Below are 17,610 nucleotides of genomic sequence, written 5' to 3' on the forward strand. Positions count from 1 at the left end.
CCCTAATAAAGTCTGGTGTTCCCAGATAAAATTCAAGAAAAATAAAAATAAACTAACTGCTGAGGAAAATATAGGTTTGTATAAGAAAGTAATGAAGAGCTTAGATCTTTTAACAATCCACTTAATCTAAGTGAATCAATAAAACATAAGAGGTGAAGATATATTTTCTACTCATTTTCTATAAAATGCTGGTAACTGGCATTTTGAAAAACTCATAAAACTTCAGGAAATATTGCATGACAATCTGTCTTCAATTTAAAATAATTTTTATTTAGTTATTTTGTAAGAAAATTTTGACTAGATTAAAAACTTATTACTGATGAAGGAATTCAATGGATCTTTCACTTAATTTGACAAGCAAAATTCTGAATTTTTATCTGCTACCACAAACGTGTCTTAAGTCTAAAGAATCTTTAAAAATATGAGTAATGTAAAATTAATTCTGAATAGTAATGCTCCAAGGAGGCAATTTTCTATACAAGCATATGGAATCATTAAAATATGTTTTATCTGTGGAGTGGCAATAAAAATTATGCTAGTTTTGGTTGATACTATGAGGTTCCCAATATTTCTAGGTCATTTTTTTTCTTGAAGTAGACCCTCAAAATATATGTGTTACAAACCCTTGACAATCTCATTCACTCATAGAATTATAGAGGAGGAATATCAACTTTGCTTTGACCTACTGTTGACATGTATTTGACATTAAGAAAGTTATTTAACTTAACTGAACCTCTTTGACAATACCTTGAAAACGAAGTCACAGTTTTAAGGACCCTTCTGTTCATGCTAACAATGTTGAGTTTTACTGGCTTTCTAAATGGCTACATAATTCCCTCAAAATTATTTTAAACAATGCAGAGACCCACCCTTTCTCATAAGAAATACTCATAGATGAGTATTCCTTTTTTTAATCTGTAATGACAGACACAGACCTTCCAAATTTCACTATTTCCTTCATAAATTATTAACTTAATTGCTTTATCCAAACAGATCAATAGTAACAAATAAAAATGCTTATTAGCATTTGGTAAACTGGGTAAATTTCTTTCTTCTAAACAGGCTTTTGAACATTTGCCTTTATGAACAGATTGCTCCACCTGAATGTAGATCAGTTTCACACTAAAACATTATCCAAACTAGTCCTTCATGCCTGCAATCCTAGCTACTCAGGAGACTGAGATCTGAAAATCATGGTTAAAAGTCAACCTGAGCAGGAAAATGTGAGACTCTTATGTTCAATTACAAACCAGAAAATGGGAAGTGGAGCTATGGCTTAAACTGGTAAAACTTTAGACTTGATTGAAAAGAGCTCAGGGACAGTGCAATGGCCCCAAGCTCAAGCCCTACAACCAACCAAAATCAAAACAAAACAATAAAAAATTAAAAAATTATCCAAATGTCTGTATTTGTTCCAAGTAATACATAAAGGACTCTTCCTGGTCTTGATTACACCTCACTATAAAAGAACATTATGCCTGACACCATCATACTAGAAGTTATAATGAATATTGTCTCCACTGCAATATAACTTCTTCTCTTACAAGAACGTTTTCAAAATGTTTCTGTTTAGCATAAGTTTTGCCCTTATTTAACAATACAAAAAAATATTCCAGTTAAGAGGGTTAGAGAAATGGAGACAACATTTCATCTGTAAATTTCTAATTTCTACTCCTACTATAAACAACTGAAGATACTAAACAAGTAAACTGAATAGAAACTCTTCTAAGCTTCATATATAATTACTTTCATCAACTGGTAAGGATTATTTATGGCAGAGTCTTCTATAAAAGGCAATCAATCATGCATTAAATGCCCATCTAAATATTGTACATTAATCCAAGAAGAATTTTTCTGAATTGGAAATTCTGTGAAAGTTTCTGTTACATGGTTCCAGTATAACAAATGTAACATTTAGAGCCAAATAGATTTCTTTGAGGAAAGAATTTATATGTTGAAGTGGTTTAAAGAAATAATTTCAGTAAATGTAGTAAATTTTTATCTTCCAATTTCTCACATTAGTAAAAATCCCAAGAAGAACCTCCATACTGCATCCCAGAGTGGTTGAACAAGTTTACACTCCCCCCAACAGTTCAGTAGGGATCCCTTTTGGCCACATCCCTTCCAGCAGCTGCTGTTATTAGATTTATTGATTATAGCTATTCTATCTGGGGTGAGGTGGAATCTCAATGTTGTTTTGATTTGCATTGCTTTTATGGCTTGAGAAGTTGAGCGTTTCTTCATGTATTATTGCCCATTCATATTTCCTCTTAAGAGAAGTCTCTCTTGAAATCTTTAGCCCACTTATAAATCAGGCAGTTGTTTCTTTGAGGATTTGTGGTTGGGGGATTTAATTTTTTGAGTTCTAAGTATATTTTAAATATGAGGCCCTTGTCTGCTGTATGGGTGGTGAAGATCTCCCAATCTGTGGGCTTTCTATTGATCTTGCTAGCTATGTACTTTGCCATGTGGAAGCTCAGCAGTTTCATGCAATCCCATTTCCAACCTTTCTTTGATTTCTTGTGTTTCTGGGTCTTTATTAAGAAAATTTCAGCCTGTGTCAAGAACCCTAGAGTGTCTCCTATTCCTTTTTGTAATGTTTTCAGGGTATCTGCTTTTACTTCGAGGTCTTTGATCCATTTGAAATTGATTCTGGTGAAGGGTGATATATAAGGAATAACTTAGTTTTCTACAGGTGTTTAAACCAATTTTGCTAGCACCAATTACTGAAGAGGCTGCTTTTCGTCTATTCTATTTTTGTGCCTTCCTTATAGAATATTAGGTGGCTATCGGTCTGTTAGTTCATTTATGGGTCTTCAGTTCTATTCCATTGGTCCTCCTGTCTGCTCTTGTGCCAGTACCAAACTGCTTTGATTACTATGGCTTTGTAGATAGACTTGGCAATATTGCATTTTCACGATTTTAATCCTCCCAATACAGGAGTATGGGAGGTGTTTCCACTTTCCAAGTTCTGCTTTAATTTTCTTTTTCAGGTTTTAAAAGTTTTTATCCTAGAGGTATTCCCCCTTTTTTGTTGACTGCTAAGTGTTTTATTTTTTTCTTGGGCTATTAAAAAAGGAGTTGTTTTCCTGATTTCAGTTGCACCCTTCTTGTGATTGGCATACAGAAAATCCATTGATTTTTGAGGGTTAATTTTATACCTTGCTACTTGGCTAAACTTTTGATCACCTCAAGAACCTTGGGAGTGGAGTCCATAGGGTTCTTCACATACAAGATTGTGTCATCTGCAAAGAGGGAGAGTTTTACTTCTTTCCCTGTTTGAATCCCCTTTATATTTGTGTCTTGTCTTATTGTTCTAGTGAGGCTTTCTAGTATTAAATTGAGGAGGAGTGGAGAGAGCAGATATCCTTGTCTCATTCCTGAATTTAGAAAAAAATGGCTGTAGCTTCTTGCCATTAAATATAATGCCAGCTATGGATTTGTCATATGCCACTTTTATTATGTTGAGGAATGTCCCATGGATTCCTTGTTTCTCCAGAGCTTTCCTCATAAAGGGATGTTAGATCTTGTCAAATGCATTTTCTGCATCTATTGAGATAATCATTTGGTTTTTATCCTTGCTCTTGTTGATGTGATGAATCATAGTCTTTGATTTGTACATATTGAACCAGCTTTGCATCCCTGAAAAGAATCATGTTTGATCATAGTGTATGATTTTTTTGATGAAGTGTTGAAGTTGATTGCCAAAATTTAGTTGAGAGGTTTTGCATCAATGTTCATCAAAGAAATGGACAGTCCTCCTTCTCTGATGAGTTCCTGCCTGGTTTTGGGATGAGGATTATGATGGCTTCATAGAATGAGTTTGTTAGTGAACTTTAACTTTCAATATCATTGAAGAGTTGGAGGAGTATTGGTGTGAGTTCTGCTTTGAAAGCCTTGTGGAATTTAGCTGTAAATCTATCTGGTACTGTGCTTTTCCTGGGTGGGAGGGCTCTTATTGCTGTTTCTATTTCAATGCTTGATATGCATCTGTTAAGTTGATTTAAGCCAATCTTGGTTTAGTTTGGTCATATCAATATTTGTTAGAAATTCTTCCATTTCTTCAAATTTGTTGGCATATAATTTTGAGAAATATTCCCTTGTAATATTCTGAATCTTGCCCCCCCCCCTCCCGTGGAAATGTTCCTTCCTCACCACTGATTTTGTTTATTTGGGTTTGTTCTCATGACCCACTGATGGTCCAAGAGTGTGTTGGTCAGTCTCCATGTGTTACAGGATTTTCTTTGGTGACTTTAGGTATTGAATTCTAATTTTATTCCCTGTAGTCTAAGAGAATGCAGGACATAATTTCAATGTTTCTGAATTCAGACAGATTTACTTTGTGCCCTAAAATGAGGTCTATTTTGGAATATGTTCCAGGTGCTGCAGAGAAGAACATGTATTCTGTTGTTGCTAGTTCTAATACTCTGTAGATATCTGTTAAGTATTGTTGGTCTATGCAGTTGTTTTGGTCTGAAGTTTCCCTGTTGAGATTTTATAGAGTTGATCTACCCATTGGGGAAAGTGGGGTATTAAAATCCCCAACAATTAATGTCTTTGGATCTATGTGTGATTTTATGGAATGTAATGTTTCTTGGATAAATTAGGTGTTCCGGTGTTTGGTGAATACATATTTAGATCTTTACTGTAGGAAAGATCCCTTGATTAGTATGTAGTGACCTTCTTTATCTCTTCTCGCTAATTTTAATTTGAGATCTATTTTATCTAATTTTAGTATTGCATCTCCTGCCTTTTTATGGGGGCTGTTTGATTGACCGATTTTGTTCTAGACTTTCACTTTCAGAATACATTTGCTTCCATGGGCAAGGTCTATCTCTTGAAGGTAGCATATGGAAAGATCTTGATTTTTGGTCCAACAAGTCAATCTATGTAGCTTATTTGGAGAGTAAAATCCATTAATATTGATAGGTTTGAGAGCTATTTCATAGTTCCTGTCATGTTATCCACCATCTTAGTGGCTGTGCCTATTGGAATCTTACTATGATTATATGATTCTCTATTTGGGGGTCATTTCTTGGCCTTTATCATGCTCTTGTTAGTTTTCTATGTGTAGGGCATTTTAAAGTATAATTTCTAAAGCAGGTTTGGTGGAGATACATTGTTTTAATTTTTCCTTGCTGTGGAAGGTGTTTATTTGTCCCTCTGTTATGAAAGAGCTTTAGTATTGTTGGTTGATTGTTGTATGTCTGCAGGGTGTGCCATACATCATTCCAGGCTCTTTTTGCTTTCATGGTCTCTCTGAGAAATCTGTGGTTATTCTGCTTGGTTTTCCTCTTAAGGCGATTGATCTTTTCTCCCTGACAGCTTCAAGGATCCTTTCCTTAGTCTCTATTGATGTTGTGTGGATTACAATGTGACGGTGGACTGTCCTGTTCTGGTCTGGTCTATTTATGGTTCTAAAGGGTTCTTCTATTGGAATGGTCCTATCTTTTTGCATGTTTGGGAAGTTCTCTGCTAGGATCCTGTTACATAAATTTCCTAGACCTTTAACTTCTGTCTCTAGGTCCTACTCTACAACCATAAGCCTTAAATTAGCCCTACTGATGGTTGGTGTTTTCTATCTATTGAATAGATCTACCATATTTCTTGGATTTGTATTGAATAGTTGTCTGTTCTTTCTCTATAATGTCTAGGCTGTCCTCAATCCAAGAGATTCAATCTTCTGTAAAGTCTAAACTACTGTGAAGACTTTCAAATTTGTTTTTTTTATTTCTTTTACTTATAATTGATCAGATTTGACAGCTTCAGATTCTTTGTTGAAGGTTTGTTTTTGATCTTGTATAGACTTCTTTACCTCCTTGATTTGGTTTTCAGTGCTCATGCTCAAATCCCTTAGTTGAGTGGTTGTAGTTTTATTGGACTCACTTTCCTTCTGTTAGAAATCTTTCAGCTTCTATTTGTAGAATTCATGGATTCCTCTAGCTTTCTGTTTGTGGATTCCATGAATTCGTCTGTTAATCTTTGTTTACTCTCATCACACTCACAAAATTCCTCTGTTAATCTTTCATTACCCTATCACACTCTTGCTTTTCCTTATCATGCTTACACAGAGCCCTTTGTAGACTTTCAATCTTTTTTTCAACATATTTTCCAGTAGTGTTTTTAGATCAGTTTGACAACTCTGCTCTAGATTATTCATTCACTGCTCTGTTGCCTGTTTATCCTGAGTGGAAGATGAGGTTCCTTGACTTGCCATTTTTTCTTATTTTTCTATGGCTTGCTCTGACCATTTGGGTTTGAAAGCAAAATCAGTTCCATGCTAGAACACTATTTTAAGGCATGCATCAACCCAGATCCCTGTATTTGCAGTGTTTTGACACAGTCAAAATGAGTACAGGTACAATCTCATTCAACAACAAGCAACTAGGTATCAATGGACTAAGAAAATCATAGAAGGAATCAGGAGACCAGAAATTAATAGGTCTAGGGAGAATTGTGAAGAGACAATAAGAATAGCGCAATGTAGGGAGGGAAAGGAAGAGAAGAAAGATAAGTAAGACCTAAATTCAGAGAGCAGAAAAGTGAAAGTAGAAGAAAAAAAAAAGTAAAAAAAAATTTAAGTTAAAAACTTATATATCTATATATGTATGTATGAATAAATAATGCTACAATTAAAAGAACTAAGGTTGAGAAATTGCAGATTAAGTAATCAATGTCTGAATTTAGTATGTACACAATGAAGGATAAGGCCTAATCATCAAAGATGCCTATGTAGCTGGAGATGAACAGAACAGTAATTAAGTAGAGTGGAAAAGCAAAAGGACCAAAAGGAAAATGGGGGAAAAAGAAAAGAGAAAAAAAAAGAAAAACCTTAAATAAAAATAATTAAAAAATAGAAAAAAATTAAAAAATTAAGTAGGAAAAAAATTATTTGATTTATTTAGGTGATGTTGTGTCTCCCCTGTGTCTGTATCCAGTCTCTGACTTGCTTGTGGTGTTTTGTTTCAGGTGGCTTAGTAGGTTTCTCAAATCAGTTTTTTGAGCAGACAGAATGAAGCTCTGCCTTACCAGCATGGGCATTTTTGTGACATTCCTACTACACTAGTTCATTGGGAGGGCTATTTGCTGTGTGTTCATATAGGGGTATCTGATTCCTGCAAAGGAACTTGAATATGAGTGGGGCTGTGGCCTGTCAGCAATCAGTAGCTTTTCCCTGAGGGGTTAGCTCCTGAGACACTCTTCTGGCTCAGCCTGGAGCCACTCTCAGGAATTATGCCATATCCAGATTCAAATTGTTTTTCTTTTATCTTCCTACAGCTGGGAGAGCTGCCCATGCCACCTCTGGCTGTGTTTACCCAGCAAAGAAATTTGCCCTGATCTGGGGGGAGATTCCACTGCCTTGGAAGTGTAACTTTCCCCTGAAAAGAGCTGAGCCCTGCTGGTCAGGTTCTTTTTCCCAGTTAAACAATGTCTGCTTCTAAGCCCTGAGTTATCTGCTAGCTGCTCTAGCCCATTCTTTGTCAGTATCAAAGATGGAGTTCTTCTCTGGTGCTTGGGGAGGGACTACCTTCCCAATGCTGCTTTGTGAGAACAAGTATATTGTCTTGTGGGCTACTCACACGTTTCTCTTGGTTTCTGGATCGTCCATTGTACGGGACTGTCTGTGGTCAGTAGGATGAAGATTTCCACTCCTTGTTATTTCTTGCTGGTGATAAGTAGAATCTGCTTGTGCACCATCTCTGGAACCTTTGTCCTGGGTTCTATCTGCTGATATGCGGCCATGGCAGCAGTAACCCCCACCACTGCAGACACCATGAGTCTCCTTGACCAAGTTGCCTGAATTTTTCCTTCCTGGCCAAACTCCCTGTACTATGATGGCACACTTGGTGTGACTTTCTATCCTTGGATTTTTCACTGAAACACAAACTTTTTCCTACGTGACATTGTTTAGCCCCCAGCTTCTTATCTACCATCTTCCTCCTGACTCTAAATTCAATTTATGTGTATCATTTTCACATGGGGAAGGGTGGGCACATTATTTCATTAGGATTCCATTTATTATAAAGTTCATGACTGGTATTATCAAGAGTTTATATAGTGAACCATATTTAAATTTTGTGCATAAGTACATTTTACAAATTAATATACTTCACAATAATACATCTTAAAATGTATTGACATATTTTCATACTTAAAATTTTTATTGCTCTAATAATATATTTTATAAAATACACATTGCTTTTCATAGTTTTACTCCATTTTATACAGATTTTTAATACAAATTGATGATAAATAATTCATCATAAATGTAACAAAAATGCTTAAATAAAACAATGGACTAAAAAACTATAATTTGACCAAGGAAAATATTCACTTATTATGTTTACATTTTGTTTGTCAGAAATACATTGAAAATTATTCATCATCATTTAGATAATAATCATTATCTTCACCTTTTGTCTTTGGTCAGTGTTTTATAATTAAGACCATATGTTATTTGACAAAGCAAGTACTCACAAATAGTTATTCACAAATAAATTTTGTCTGATACTCCCTCAGAAATAATGTAAGTGTGGTATGAAGAATTAAAAAAAATCTGTATCTACTGGCTTCTGATTATTATGCAACAGATTTTCCCATTGCAATTAAGATTTTAACATATTATACTATTGCACAGTAGAGTGCCTGTAGAGTCATTAGCTACATGTTTCTAAAATTTCGAAGAAATATACTGAAATTTTCTACCATAATAAAATTATGAATTCATATGTAGATATATTTAATTTGATTAAAACTTATAATCATGTATACATGTATCAAAGTATCAGAGAGAATCTCAAAAATAGCATATTATACTTGCTTTGATATGCCATTTCATGTTAAACAATGTAATGAGTTTTTGTGACTTGATGGCTATTGAAGTCACGGTAGTGGATACACATTCATTGCCTAAGTAAATAACCCATACCTTAATTTGTAGTATCCAACCATTGATCTAACAAAAACTTTTCTCTAAATTTGTTTTTATAATCCAGAAAGGGAAGTTTTATTTCATCAGGAATTTCTAGCAATACATTTTTATGTATTTGGTACAAGCGTATTTTAGTTTTCCAGCCCCATGTAATTAAACACAATAACATAAATTTTAACATTGTAGTACCAAATATTAGTTGCATATTAGAGTTTCATTGTGACACTTACAGTGCATATATGCATATTGGCGATTTTCATACCTTATTATTGTGCACAGTATTACAATGAACATATATGCAAGTGCTTCTATATGTAAGTGCTTCTATTTAATCCTGTCTTACATTTTTGGAGATATGTCCAAGATTAGCATCATTATATCTTATGGTAGTTATGTCTATTTTTTTTATTTTAATGAATCTTCATACTGATTTCCATCACAGTTGCATTAAGTTAGACTGACTGAAGGTTTCTTTCTTTTTTCTTTTATCCTTATCAGCATTTGTAGCAGCCATTCTGATTGGAGATGAAATGATAATGTTATGATTTTTATTTTTTATGACAACAGATTTTTCCTATTCTCCCATGACTTTTCTTTGCTGGCCATGAGGTCTAACTTTCAGCAAGAGAATATTTCCCAACAGCGCCGGGCGCTGGTGACTCACGCCTGTAATCCTAGCTACTCAGGAGGCTGAGATCTGAGGATCTCAGTTCAAAGCCAGCCCGGGCAGGAAAGACCATGAGACTCCTATCTCCAATAAACCACCAGAAAACCGGTTGTTGCTGTAGCTCAAGTGGTAGAGCGCTCGCCTTGAGCTGAATAGCTGAAGGACAGCACTCAGGCTCAGAGTTCAAGCCCCACGACCAACCAAAAAAAAAAAAAAATTCCCCACAGGAGGCAAAATGAATCCATTGAAATGGAGTCAAGCCACTTAGAGCCTTTCCCACATTTGAATCAGTTGGCAAGGAACAGAGTTAGTGTTAGATGAAATGGTTGATCTTTACTTCTATAGGAAATAGAACAACTACAATGATTTTAAGAAATAATATGTTTTGAATACAAAAGGTTACTTAGATCATTTCTCAGGATTATTACATTTGTGATTAAAGTTGGTGAGAAACTACAAGGTTCTAATTTAAGCAAAATTTCCTATCTATATGATACTTCATAAAGCAATGACTAGTACTTTACAAATGTGAGCTTATGTTATACTTTTGCCTAGTGTAATTATACATATTTCAGTCAAAATAACAAAATTCTTTTAAGAATCTGAACTCTGAATGTTTCTTGGTCATTTAATTTGGTATTCTCGGTTCATTTTCCTTCCATGAAAATATCTAGCAAATAATCCCTACTTTTATCATTTACTGACTTTCTTATGATTAGAGTGTTTTCCAACCCATATCCTTGTGGAATTCCTTTATTTTGCTTAGTACTTTAATCCATGATACATTATCAATGCACATTGTATTCAACATTTTACTTGTCTTCTATTTTAATATTTCTTTTCTTTGTCTTGCTATTTCTATTTCACCTTATTTGTTCCTCAAAACTTTCCTAAGGATATCATAATAACATAACATGCAGTGTTCTGTTTACCTAAAAGAATTTTTTTTCCACAGTTCTTCAGAAGGGGGTAATATAAAAGCACTTTGTAAACAAGAGTCTTTGGTTTCATTTAAGGGCTCTCTTTTTTGCAAATGGACAGCATGTTTTTTTCCAATACATGTTTCTTCAAATGTTCCAATCTCCTTGTCTTTAAAAATCATCATGCAGGAACTGCTACTAAAGCTTAATGGTATAGCACTTGTTTCACATGCTCAACTCATTGGATCACATACACAAAATCAAGAAAAAAGAGACACCAGTGGAACTGGGTTAGGAACATTTACAAATGGTGTTTTGTTAGCTTAATTACCACTTTGAAACCTTTAATTCACATGCATTCAGAAATGAAGGAATTCTCAACTATTTCAACATATGAATTATTGATTTTTGGATGGCAGACACAATTCCAGTCATAGCAAACATTTCACTTTAAAAATAAAAATTATTTGATAAGAAAGGAAATATTTTCCCTCATTATAACGAAGAAATCATAAAAGCAAGATTTTCGTTCTGAAGGTCTTAAGTATTTTGTCTCTGAATCTTGTATCTATTTTAATGACCAACATGAAGGAGATACATAGTTTATATTTGTAAGATGAATAAAAATGAATATAGTAAACTAGTGGCAATCTATCTAAATGTCATAGACAAGAGCAATAAACAATATTAACATAATGATCTAATTATACAGATGTTGTGATAAGAATATCATATTATACAAATATCAAACAAAGGATACTTATATATTAACATAAGTAATAATCATGTAGGAAACTCCCAAAATATTAATTCTTGATTGCAGAATTCTGTAATGGGACCAGAAATTTTGTAGATCTAACTAACATCTAATTAGCCACCAGGTCCTTGGTCCAAGTAATGGGGTCAAATTTTTTATAAACATAAACATGTTATATAAAATGCTGTATAAAACAATAAGCCATATGTAAAAGGACCAATTGAGATAGGAAACTCAATAACTTTTGTGGAGTCAAGTGAGTAAGTTATCCAAAGAGCTTCTGTAGAGAGCAGGATAAAATCAGCAGAATGAAAAGACAACCTGAAATGGAAGAAAGTAATTATAAACTGTACTTTTAAGAGACAATTTATAAAAATAGATACTTAAATGGCCAGCAAATAAATGAAAACTTCACTATAATGCTAATTATAAAAATTTACCAAAGCCATATTGAGTTATCACTTGGCCCCAGTTAGAAGGGCTATAACAAAAACAAGCAAAACACAAAGGCTAATATTTGAAGAATGGATACCTACCCAATGTTGTATGGAATGTAAATTAGTACAGTCATTTGGGAAAATATTATGGAGCTTCCTCACAAAACTGAAAAGCAGAAATAAAATTTGATTCAGCAATCACAATGGAGGATATAAGTCTAAAGATATAGAAATTAGTTTGCAATGATTTATCATCACTTGCATGTTTATTGCAGTATGATTCACAATAATCAAAATATTTATGTGTTAAATGTATATATTTACTATATGTTATGTACTACACTATACTCATATATTTAAGGATATAGGACATATATACACATCATATGTTCGCATATTTCAATATCTGTGATTACGTACACATAGGCACATACATGAACATATATATAATGAATACATTTCATGTATAAAAACGGATGAAACTCCATCTTTTGCAGCAACATGGATTATCTTACATAAGACATTATATAAATTAAACAAGCTAAATACAGAAAATCAAATACAAACATTCTCATTCATATGTGGAAATTAAAGGAGTTAAATTTTATAGAAGAGTAGAATTTTAGAATGATGGGGGTAGAGATAGCATAAGAAAAGAGTAATTAATGGATAAACATTACTCTTCAAAGGAATGAGTTCTTGTATTATATTATACATTAGGAATACATAGTCGGCATTTATTTACTTTATGTCTGAAAACATCTTTTAGATTTTTAGGTAATTTCAATAACAAAAGCAATAATAAATGTTTTAAGTAATGAATATGCAATTTATTCTGATTCCATCACACATTTTATAGCTTTATAAAATAGTAATTTACAATACAATATGTAGCATCAAATATGAACTAAAACAAAAACAATTACTAAGACAAACTGTATATAAGAAGTATATTTCTTTTTTTCCTCTTTTTTTTTTTTGTCAGTTGTGGGGCTTGAACTCTGGGCCTGGCAGCTGACCCTGAGCTCTTCAACTCAAGGCAAGCACTCTACCACTTGATCTACAGAGCTACTTTCTGAAGTACATTTCTATTTTTATGATCTTTAAGTAATTTTAAAATTTAACATGTGAAAATACGAGTACAATGTATTTTGATAAATATCATTTCAACATTCTCCCTTCTATTTTTGTGACAATTAAAAGCAAGAAAAAAATTAAAATGTATGATTTAAGGATTAATTTATATGAGAAGGAACTATAAAGAAAAGTGAAATAATTAAATACTAATATTTATGGAGGGAGGATACAGAAAGGGACTTAATGTAAGTAGGGAGGAAAACAGTTAAAGTATACTGTATCATCACTTATTTTAAACAGTGATAACCAAGATCACTTACTTCACTTGTATTTTTCTAAACTACTCACACATTGTAAAGGGTGTTTCTTTGTGTCTAAAAGTATTTCATAGTAATAAGAAGAAACAACAATAATGGAAGCTAAAAATGATAAAGAAAGAATGGCTTAAATGCAGAAATGTGGGTTTTTTTTTGTTTTTGTTTTTGTTTTTGTTGGGGGGGGGTTGTTTTTGTTTTTTGCAATTTGTCCCAAGCATTTCTAAACCTCTATTCATTGTAGATCCATGGTGATGAATCTGGTTTATTTCTTCCAGAAAGTAACTCTTGGTAAAGAGGAAATAAAAGATGAATGACTTCCTCCTACACACACACACACAGACAAACATCTTTGTATACTAACAGAAACAAATGCAGCATAAAATTTGATTGTGAGTTTGCTCATGCCTGTAATCATATCTACTCAGAAGGCTGAGGCATGAGGATCCTGTTCCAAGCCAGCCTTGGCAGGAAAGTCTATGAGACTCTTATCCCCAACTAACTACTAAAAAGAAAGCTGGGGAAATAGAATTACAGATTTAGGAAGATGACAGAGGAGCATCTACGGGCTTATCAAGCTCTCACATAGAAATCAGTTTTAATGTTCCAGTGAAAAATCCAAGGCTAGAGAGTCAGACCATCATAATACAGAGAATTTGGCCAGAGAGGAAAATTTAAGGCAACTTGGTTAAGGAGACACATTTGAGCACTCATCAGTGTCTGAGGTGGTGTTATTGTTGGCAGCAGCTGCTGTGGCCACCATATCAACAAACAGAACCTGGTTCAAAGGTGCCAGAGATGGTGCGCAAGCAGATTGTACTCACCACAAGAAAGAACGGACAAGGAGCAGAAATCTTTATTGTGCTGACCACAGATGTATGCAGAGTGCGTATGGCTCAAAAACCAAGGAAAAGGCATGAGTACCCCACAAGAACAGCGTTTCGAAGGTAGCCCCTCCCTCAGCACCAGAGAAGAACTCCATCTGTGATACTGGCAAAGAATGGGCTAGAGCAGCTAGCAGATAACTCAGGGCTTAGAAGCAGACACTCACTAGCCATTTTTTAACAGGGAAAAAGAACCTGACCATGATGAATTATATTAATTGATTTGCATATATTGAACCACTTTTGCCTCTCTGAAATGAATCTTGTTTGATCATTGTGTATGATTTTTTTTTCTTATTGTGGCCCATAGGGCTTGAACTCTGGGCTTGGGTGCTATTCCTCAGCTCTTCAGCTCAAGGTGAGCACTCTACCGCTTGAGCCACAGCGCCACTTCTGGTTTAATAGTGGTTTATTGGAGATAAGAGTCTCATGGACTTTCCTGCCCAGACTGGCTTTGAACGGCAATCCTCAAGTCTCAGCCTCCTGAATAGCTAGGTTTACAGGTGTGAGCCACTGGCGCTCGGCTTGTGTATGATTTTTTTTTTTGTTATGAATTGTTGAAGTCGATTGGATAAAATTTTGTTGAGAAGTTTGATGAACATTGGTTCATCAAAGAAATGGGTCTATAGTTCTCTTTTTTGATAAGTTCAGGTCTGTTTTGAGATGAAGGTTATAATGGCTTCATAGAAAAAGTTTTGTAGTGAACTTTCATTTAAATTTCATTGACTTGGAGGAATATCGGTGTGAGTTCTGCTTTGAAAGCCTTGTCGAACTCAGCTATAAATCTATCTGGTCCTGGGCTTTTTTTGGATGGGAGGCCTCATTGATAGTTCTATTTCGATGCTTGATATGGGTCTGTTAAGTTGGTTTAAATCATCTTGGTTTAGTCTTGGCATATCAATATTTCCTAGAAATTCTTTCATTTCTTCCAGATTCTTAAATTTATTAGCATAAAGGTTTGAGAAGTATTCCCTTATAATATTCTGATTTTTGGTTGTTTTTGTGGTGATGTATCCATTCTCTTCTCTGTGTTTTTTATTTTGGTGTGCTCCCTTATTTTCTATTAAGATTTGCTCAGGGTCTGCCAATTTTGTTAATTTTTTCAAAGAACCAACTCCTTGTTTTGTTGATTCTTTCTATTGTGTTGCTTAGCCTCCATGTTTTACAAGATTTTCTTTGGTGGGCATTTGATGTTGAATTCTAATTTTATTCCGTTGTGGTCTGAGAGAATGCAGAGAAAATTTCAATGTTTCTGAATTTGGACAAATTTGCTTTGTGCCCTAAAATATGGTCTATTTTGGAGAATGATCTACAGAGTAAAGAAAGCAAACAGGGAATGGAGTGAAAATAATTCTAAGTGGGTTAAGGTGGTTATAGAGGAAAAATTAAGATATACAATGAAATATAGGAGGAGAAAAATCAGATTAGAGGGATGTAGCAAAGGAATAGAATAAAGGGAGGGAATCTAAGACCTCAATTCTATGTAAGAAAGAGGGAAGAAAAAAATTTAAAAAGGAAGAAAAATAGAAAAGAAGAAAATATGTATACATAAAAAAATAAAAAATAGAACAATTACATACATATGAAGTAATAATACTAAAATTACAAATATTGGCAGTCAATTTACACTCTGAATTAAGTATATACACAATTAAGGAGAAAGCCTAGGGATCACCGTGGCTGTTTATCCAGTTGTGAGAAGAACAACAATGACGAAGGGGAAAAAAAAAAACAACGAGCAGCACTGTAGCAAAAACAAAAAAGAACAAAAAAACCCAAGAAAACAAAAATAAAACAAAAGCACATTAAAAACTGACAGCAAAAAGAGGTAACGGAGAGTAAAAATAGTTGCAAAATTAAAAAGTAGAGGAGCAAAAAAAATTAAAAGAAATTAAAAAAATAAAGAAATAATTAAAAAAATTGTGGAAAAAGAAAAAAAAATCTTCTATTTATTTTGGGAGGATCTTATGTCTCCCCTAAGTTCACTTTCCAATCCCTTGATGGCGTGTTTGAGTTGCTTGTAGTGGTCGGTTTTCCCTGTTGTTTGGTTGGTTTTTCAAATCAGCTTGTTTGAGTGTGCAGAAAAAAGTTTGCTTTACAGGCTTGGAGACTTTGTGACCTTCTTCCCAGACTAAAAAGCAAGGTCTGCTTTTTCTTTCTTTCTTTATTTTTTGTGATTCCAGGAGGTGACTGGAGACTGTAGTTTGTTGCTACTGGGACTGAGCTTGGGGTAGGTGTGTTATTGGTCTGCTTGGAATCAGTGGCTTTTCCCAAAGTGGGGAACCCACTTTGGGCCATGAACCTGGAGCTTCTCTGCTTTTATAGCCTATCCAGTTTTTATTCATTATTTTTAATGAATTTTGGTGAGATTCCTGCAGCCGGCTAAGGTGCTCATTTGGCTGCTGTATGGATGGAATTCCTTTGTTGCCTCCAGGGGGACTTAGTTGCTTCTCTGGGCTCATCAGGTAATGAAGGTTGTTCCTCCCTGGCCTGTGGGAAATTCCCTCCTCCTAGGCTGGGCAGCCTTCCCCTGGACGGAGCCAACTCTCAAAGGCCCAAATCCTTGCCCTGGAGAAAAATGGTGCTGCTGTAGCTGCTTTTGTGTCCAGAGTTATCTTCCAGCTGTTATGGCAGAGTCTATGCCAGTATCAAATATCACATTTTTCTCCTGTGGCAGAGAGGGGAGGGCTGCATTCCTTGAGCTGTTCTGTGAGAAAGAGTGGAGATATTCACAGTTTCCCTTGGCTTTTCAGACTGTCCTGATCTGCACCCTACAGTGGAGAGCAGGATGTGGAATTTCACTCCTGATCCTGCAGTCAACGCTGGAGGTGGGTGAAGAGATGTGGCCCTCAGGCTCTGGCAGGTTTGCTTCGGCTTTGTCTGTCCAGTCCCACGGCAGCTACTGGTGGTAGTGGCAGCTGCTTGTGCTCAAATCTGTCTTCTGGGGCAAATTGCCTAAATTTTTCCTCACTAGGCACAATCTCTGTACACTTATGGCTCACTTGGTGTGATTTTCCCATAGTGAATTGTTCCTTGAGCTGTGAAAACTGGTTTCTTGTGGAGAGCGCATTTTTAGCCCCACTACATATCTGCCATCCTCCTCCAGTCTGACAGTGTATATGTCTAAGGCTTCAGGTATCTATTATTTCTTGAAACAGTTTGGAAAATTTTCAATGAAGGAAAAAAAATCTTTATCCCACCTCCTATTTCTCCTTCCTTTATTTTGAACAAGCAGACTCTGCTTGTTATAAATATATATACATATGTGTGTGTGTGTGTGTGTATGTGAGTGAGTATGTGTGTGTGTGCCTGTGTATATATACATCTCCACATAGTGTGTTCCTAATTTCTGTTCAAAAGTGTCTCATATGTCTTTGATGGATAGCAATTTTAAGTCAATTTATCTTTTCTATCACCTACTTATTCTCTACTATAACAAAATACCTATGCTAAATGGCTATTAAACAATAATAATCTATTTCTCATTGTTCTAATGGAATGAAGTCTATGGAATCTATAGAATAGTGCTTCTGCACTTCCAGCAATATTTTCCATAGTGGAAAGGGAGAAATGTAATGTCTTCAACTCTATCTGATGACACTCTCATTCAGGTAGGTCCTAC

Source organism: Dipodomys spectabilis, unplaced genomic scaffold, assembly GCF_019054845.1.
Source record: "Dipodomys spectabilis isolate Male_0828 unplaced genomic scaffold, ASM1905484v1 ptg000048l, whole genome shotgun sequence".
NCBI classification, from domain to species: Eukaryota; Metazoa; Chordata; class Mammalia; order Rodentia; family Heteromyidae; genus Dipodomys; species Dipodomys spectabilis.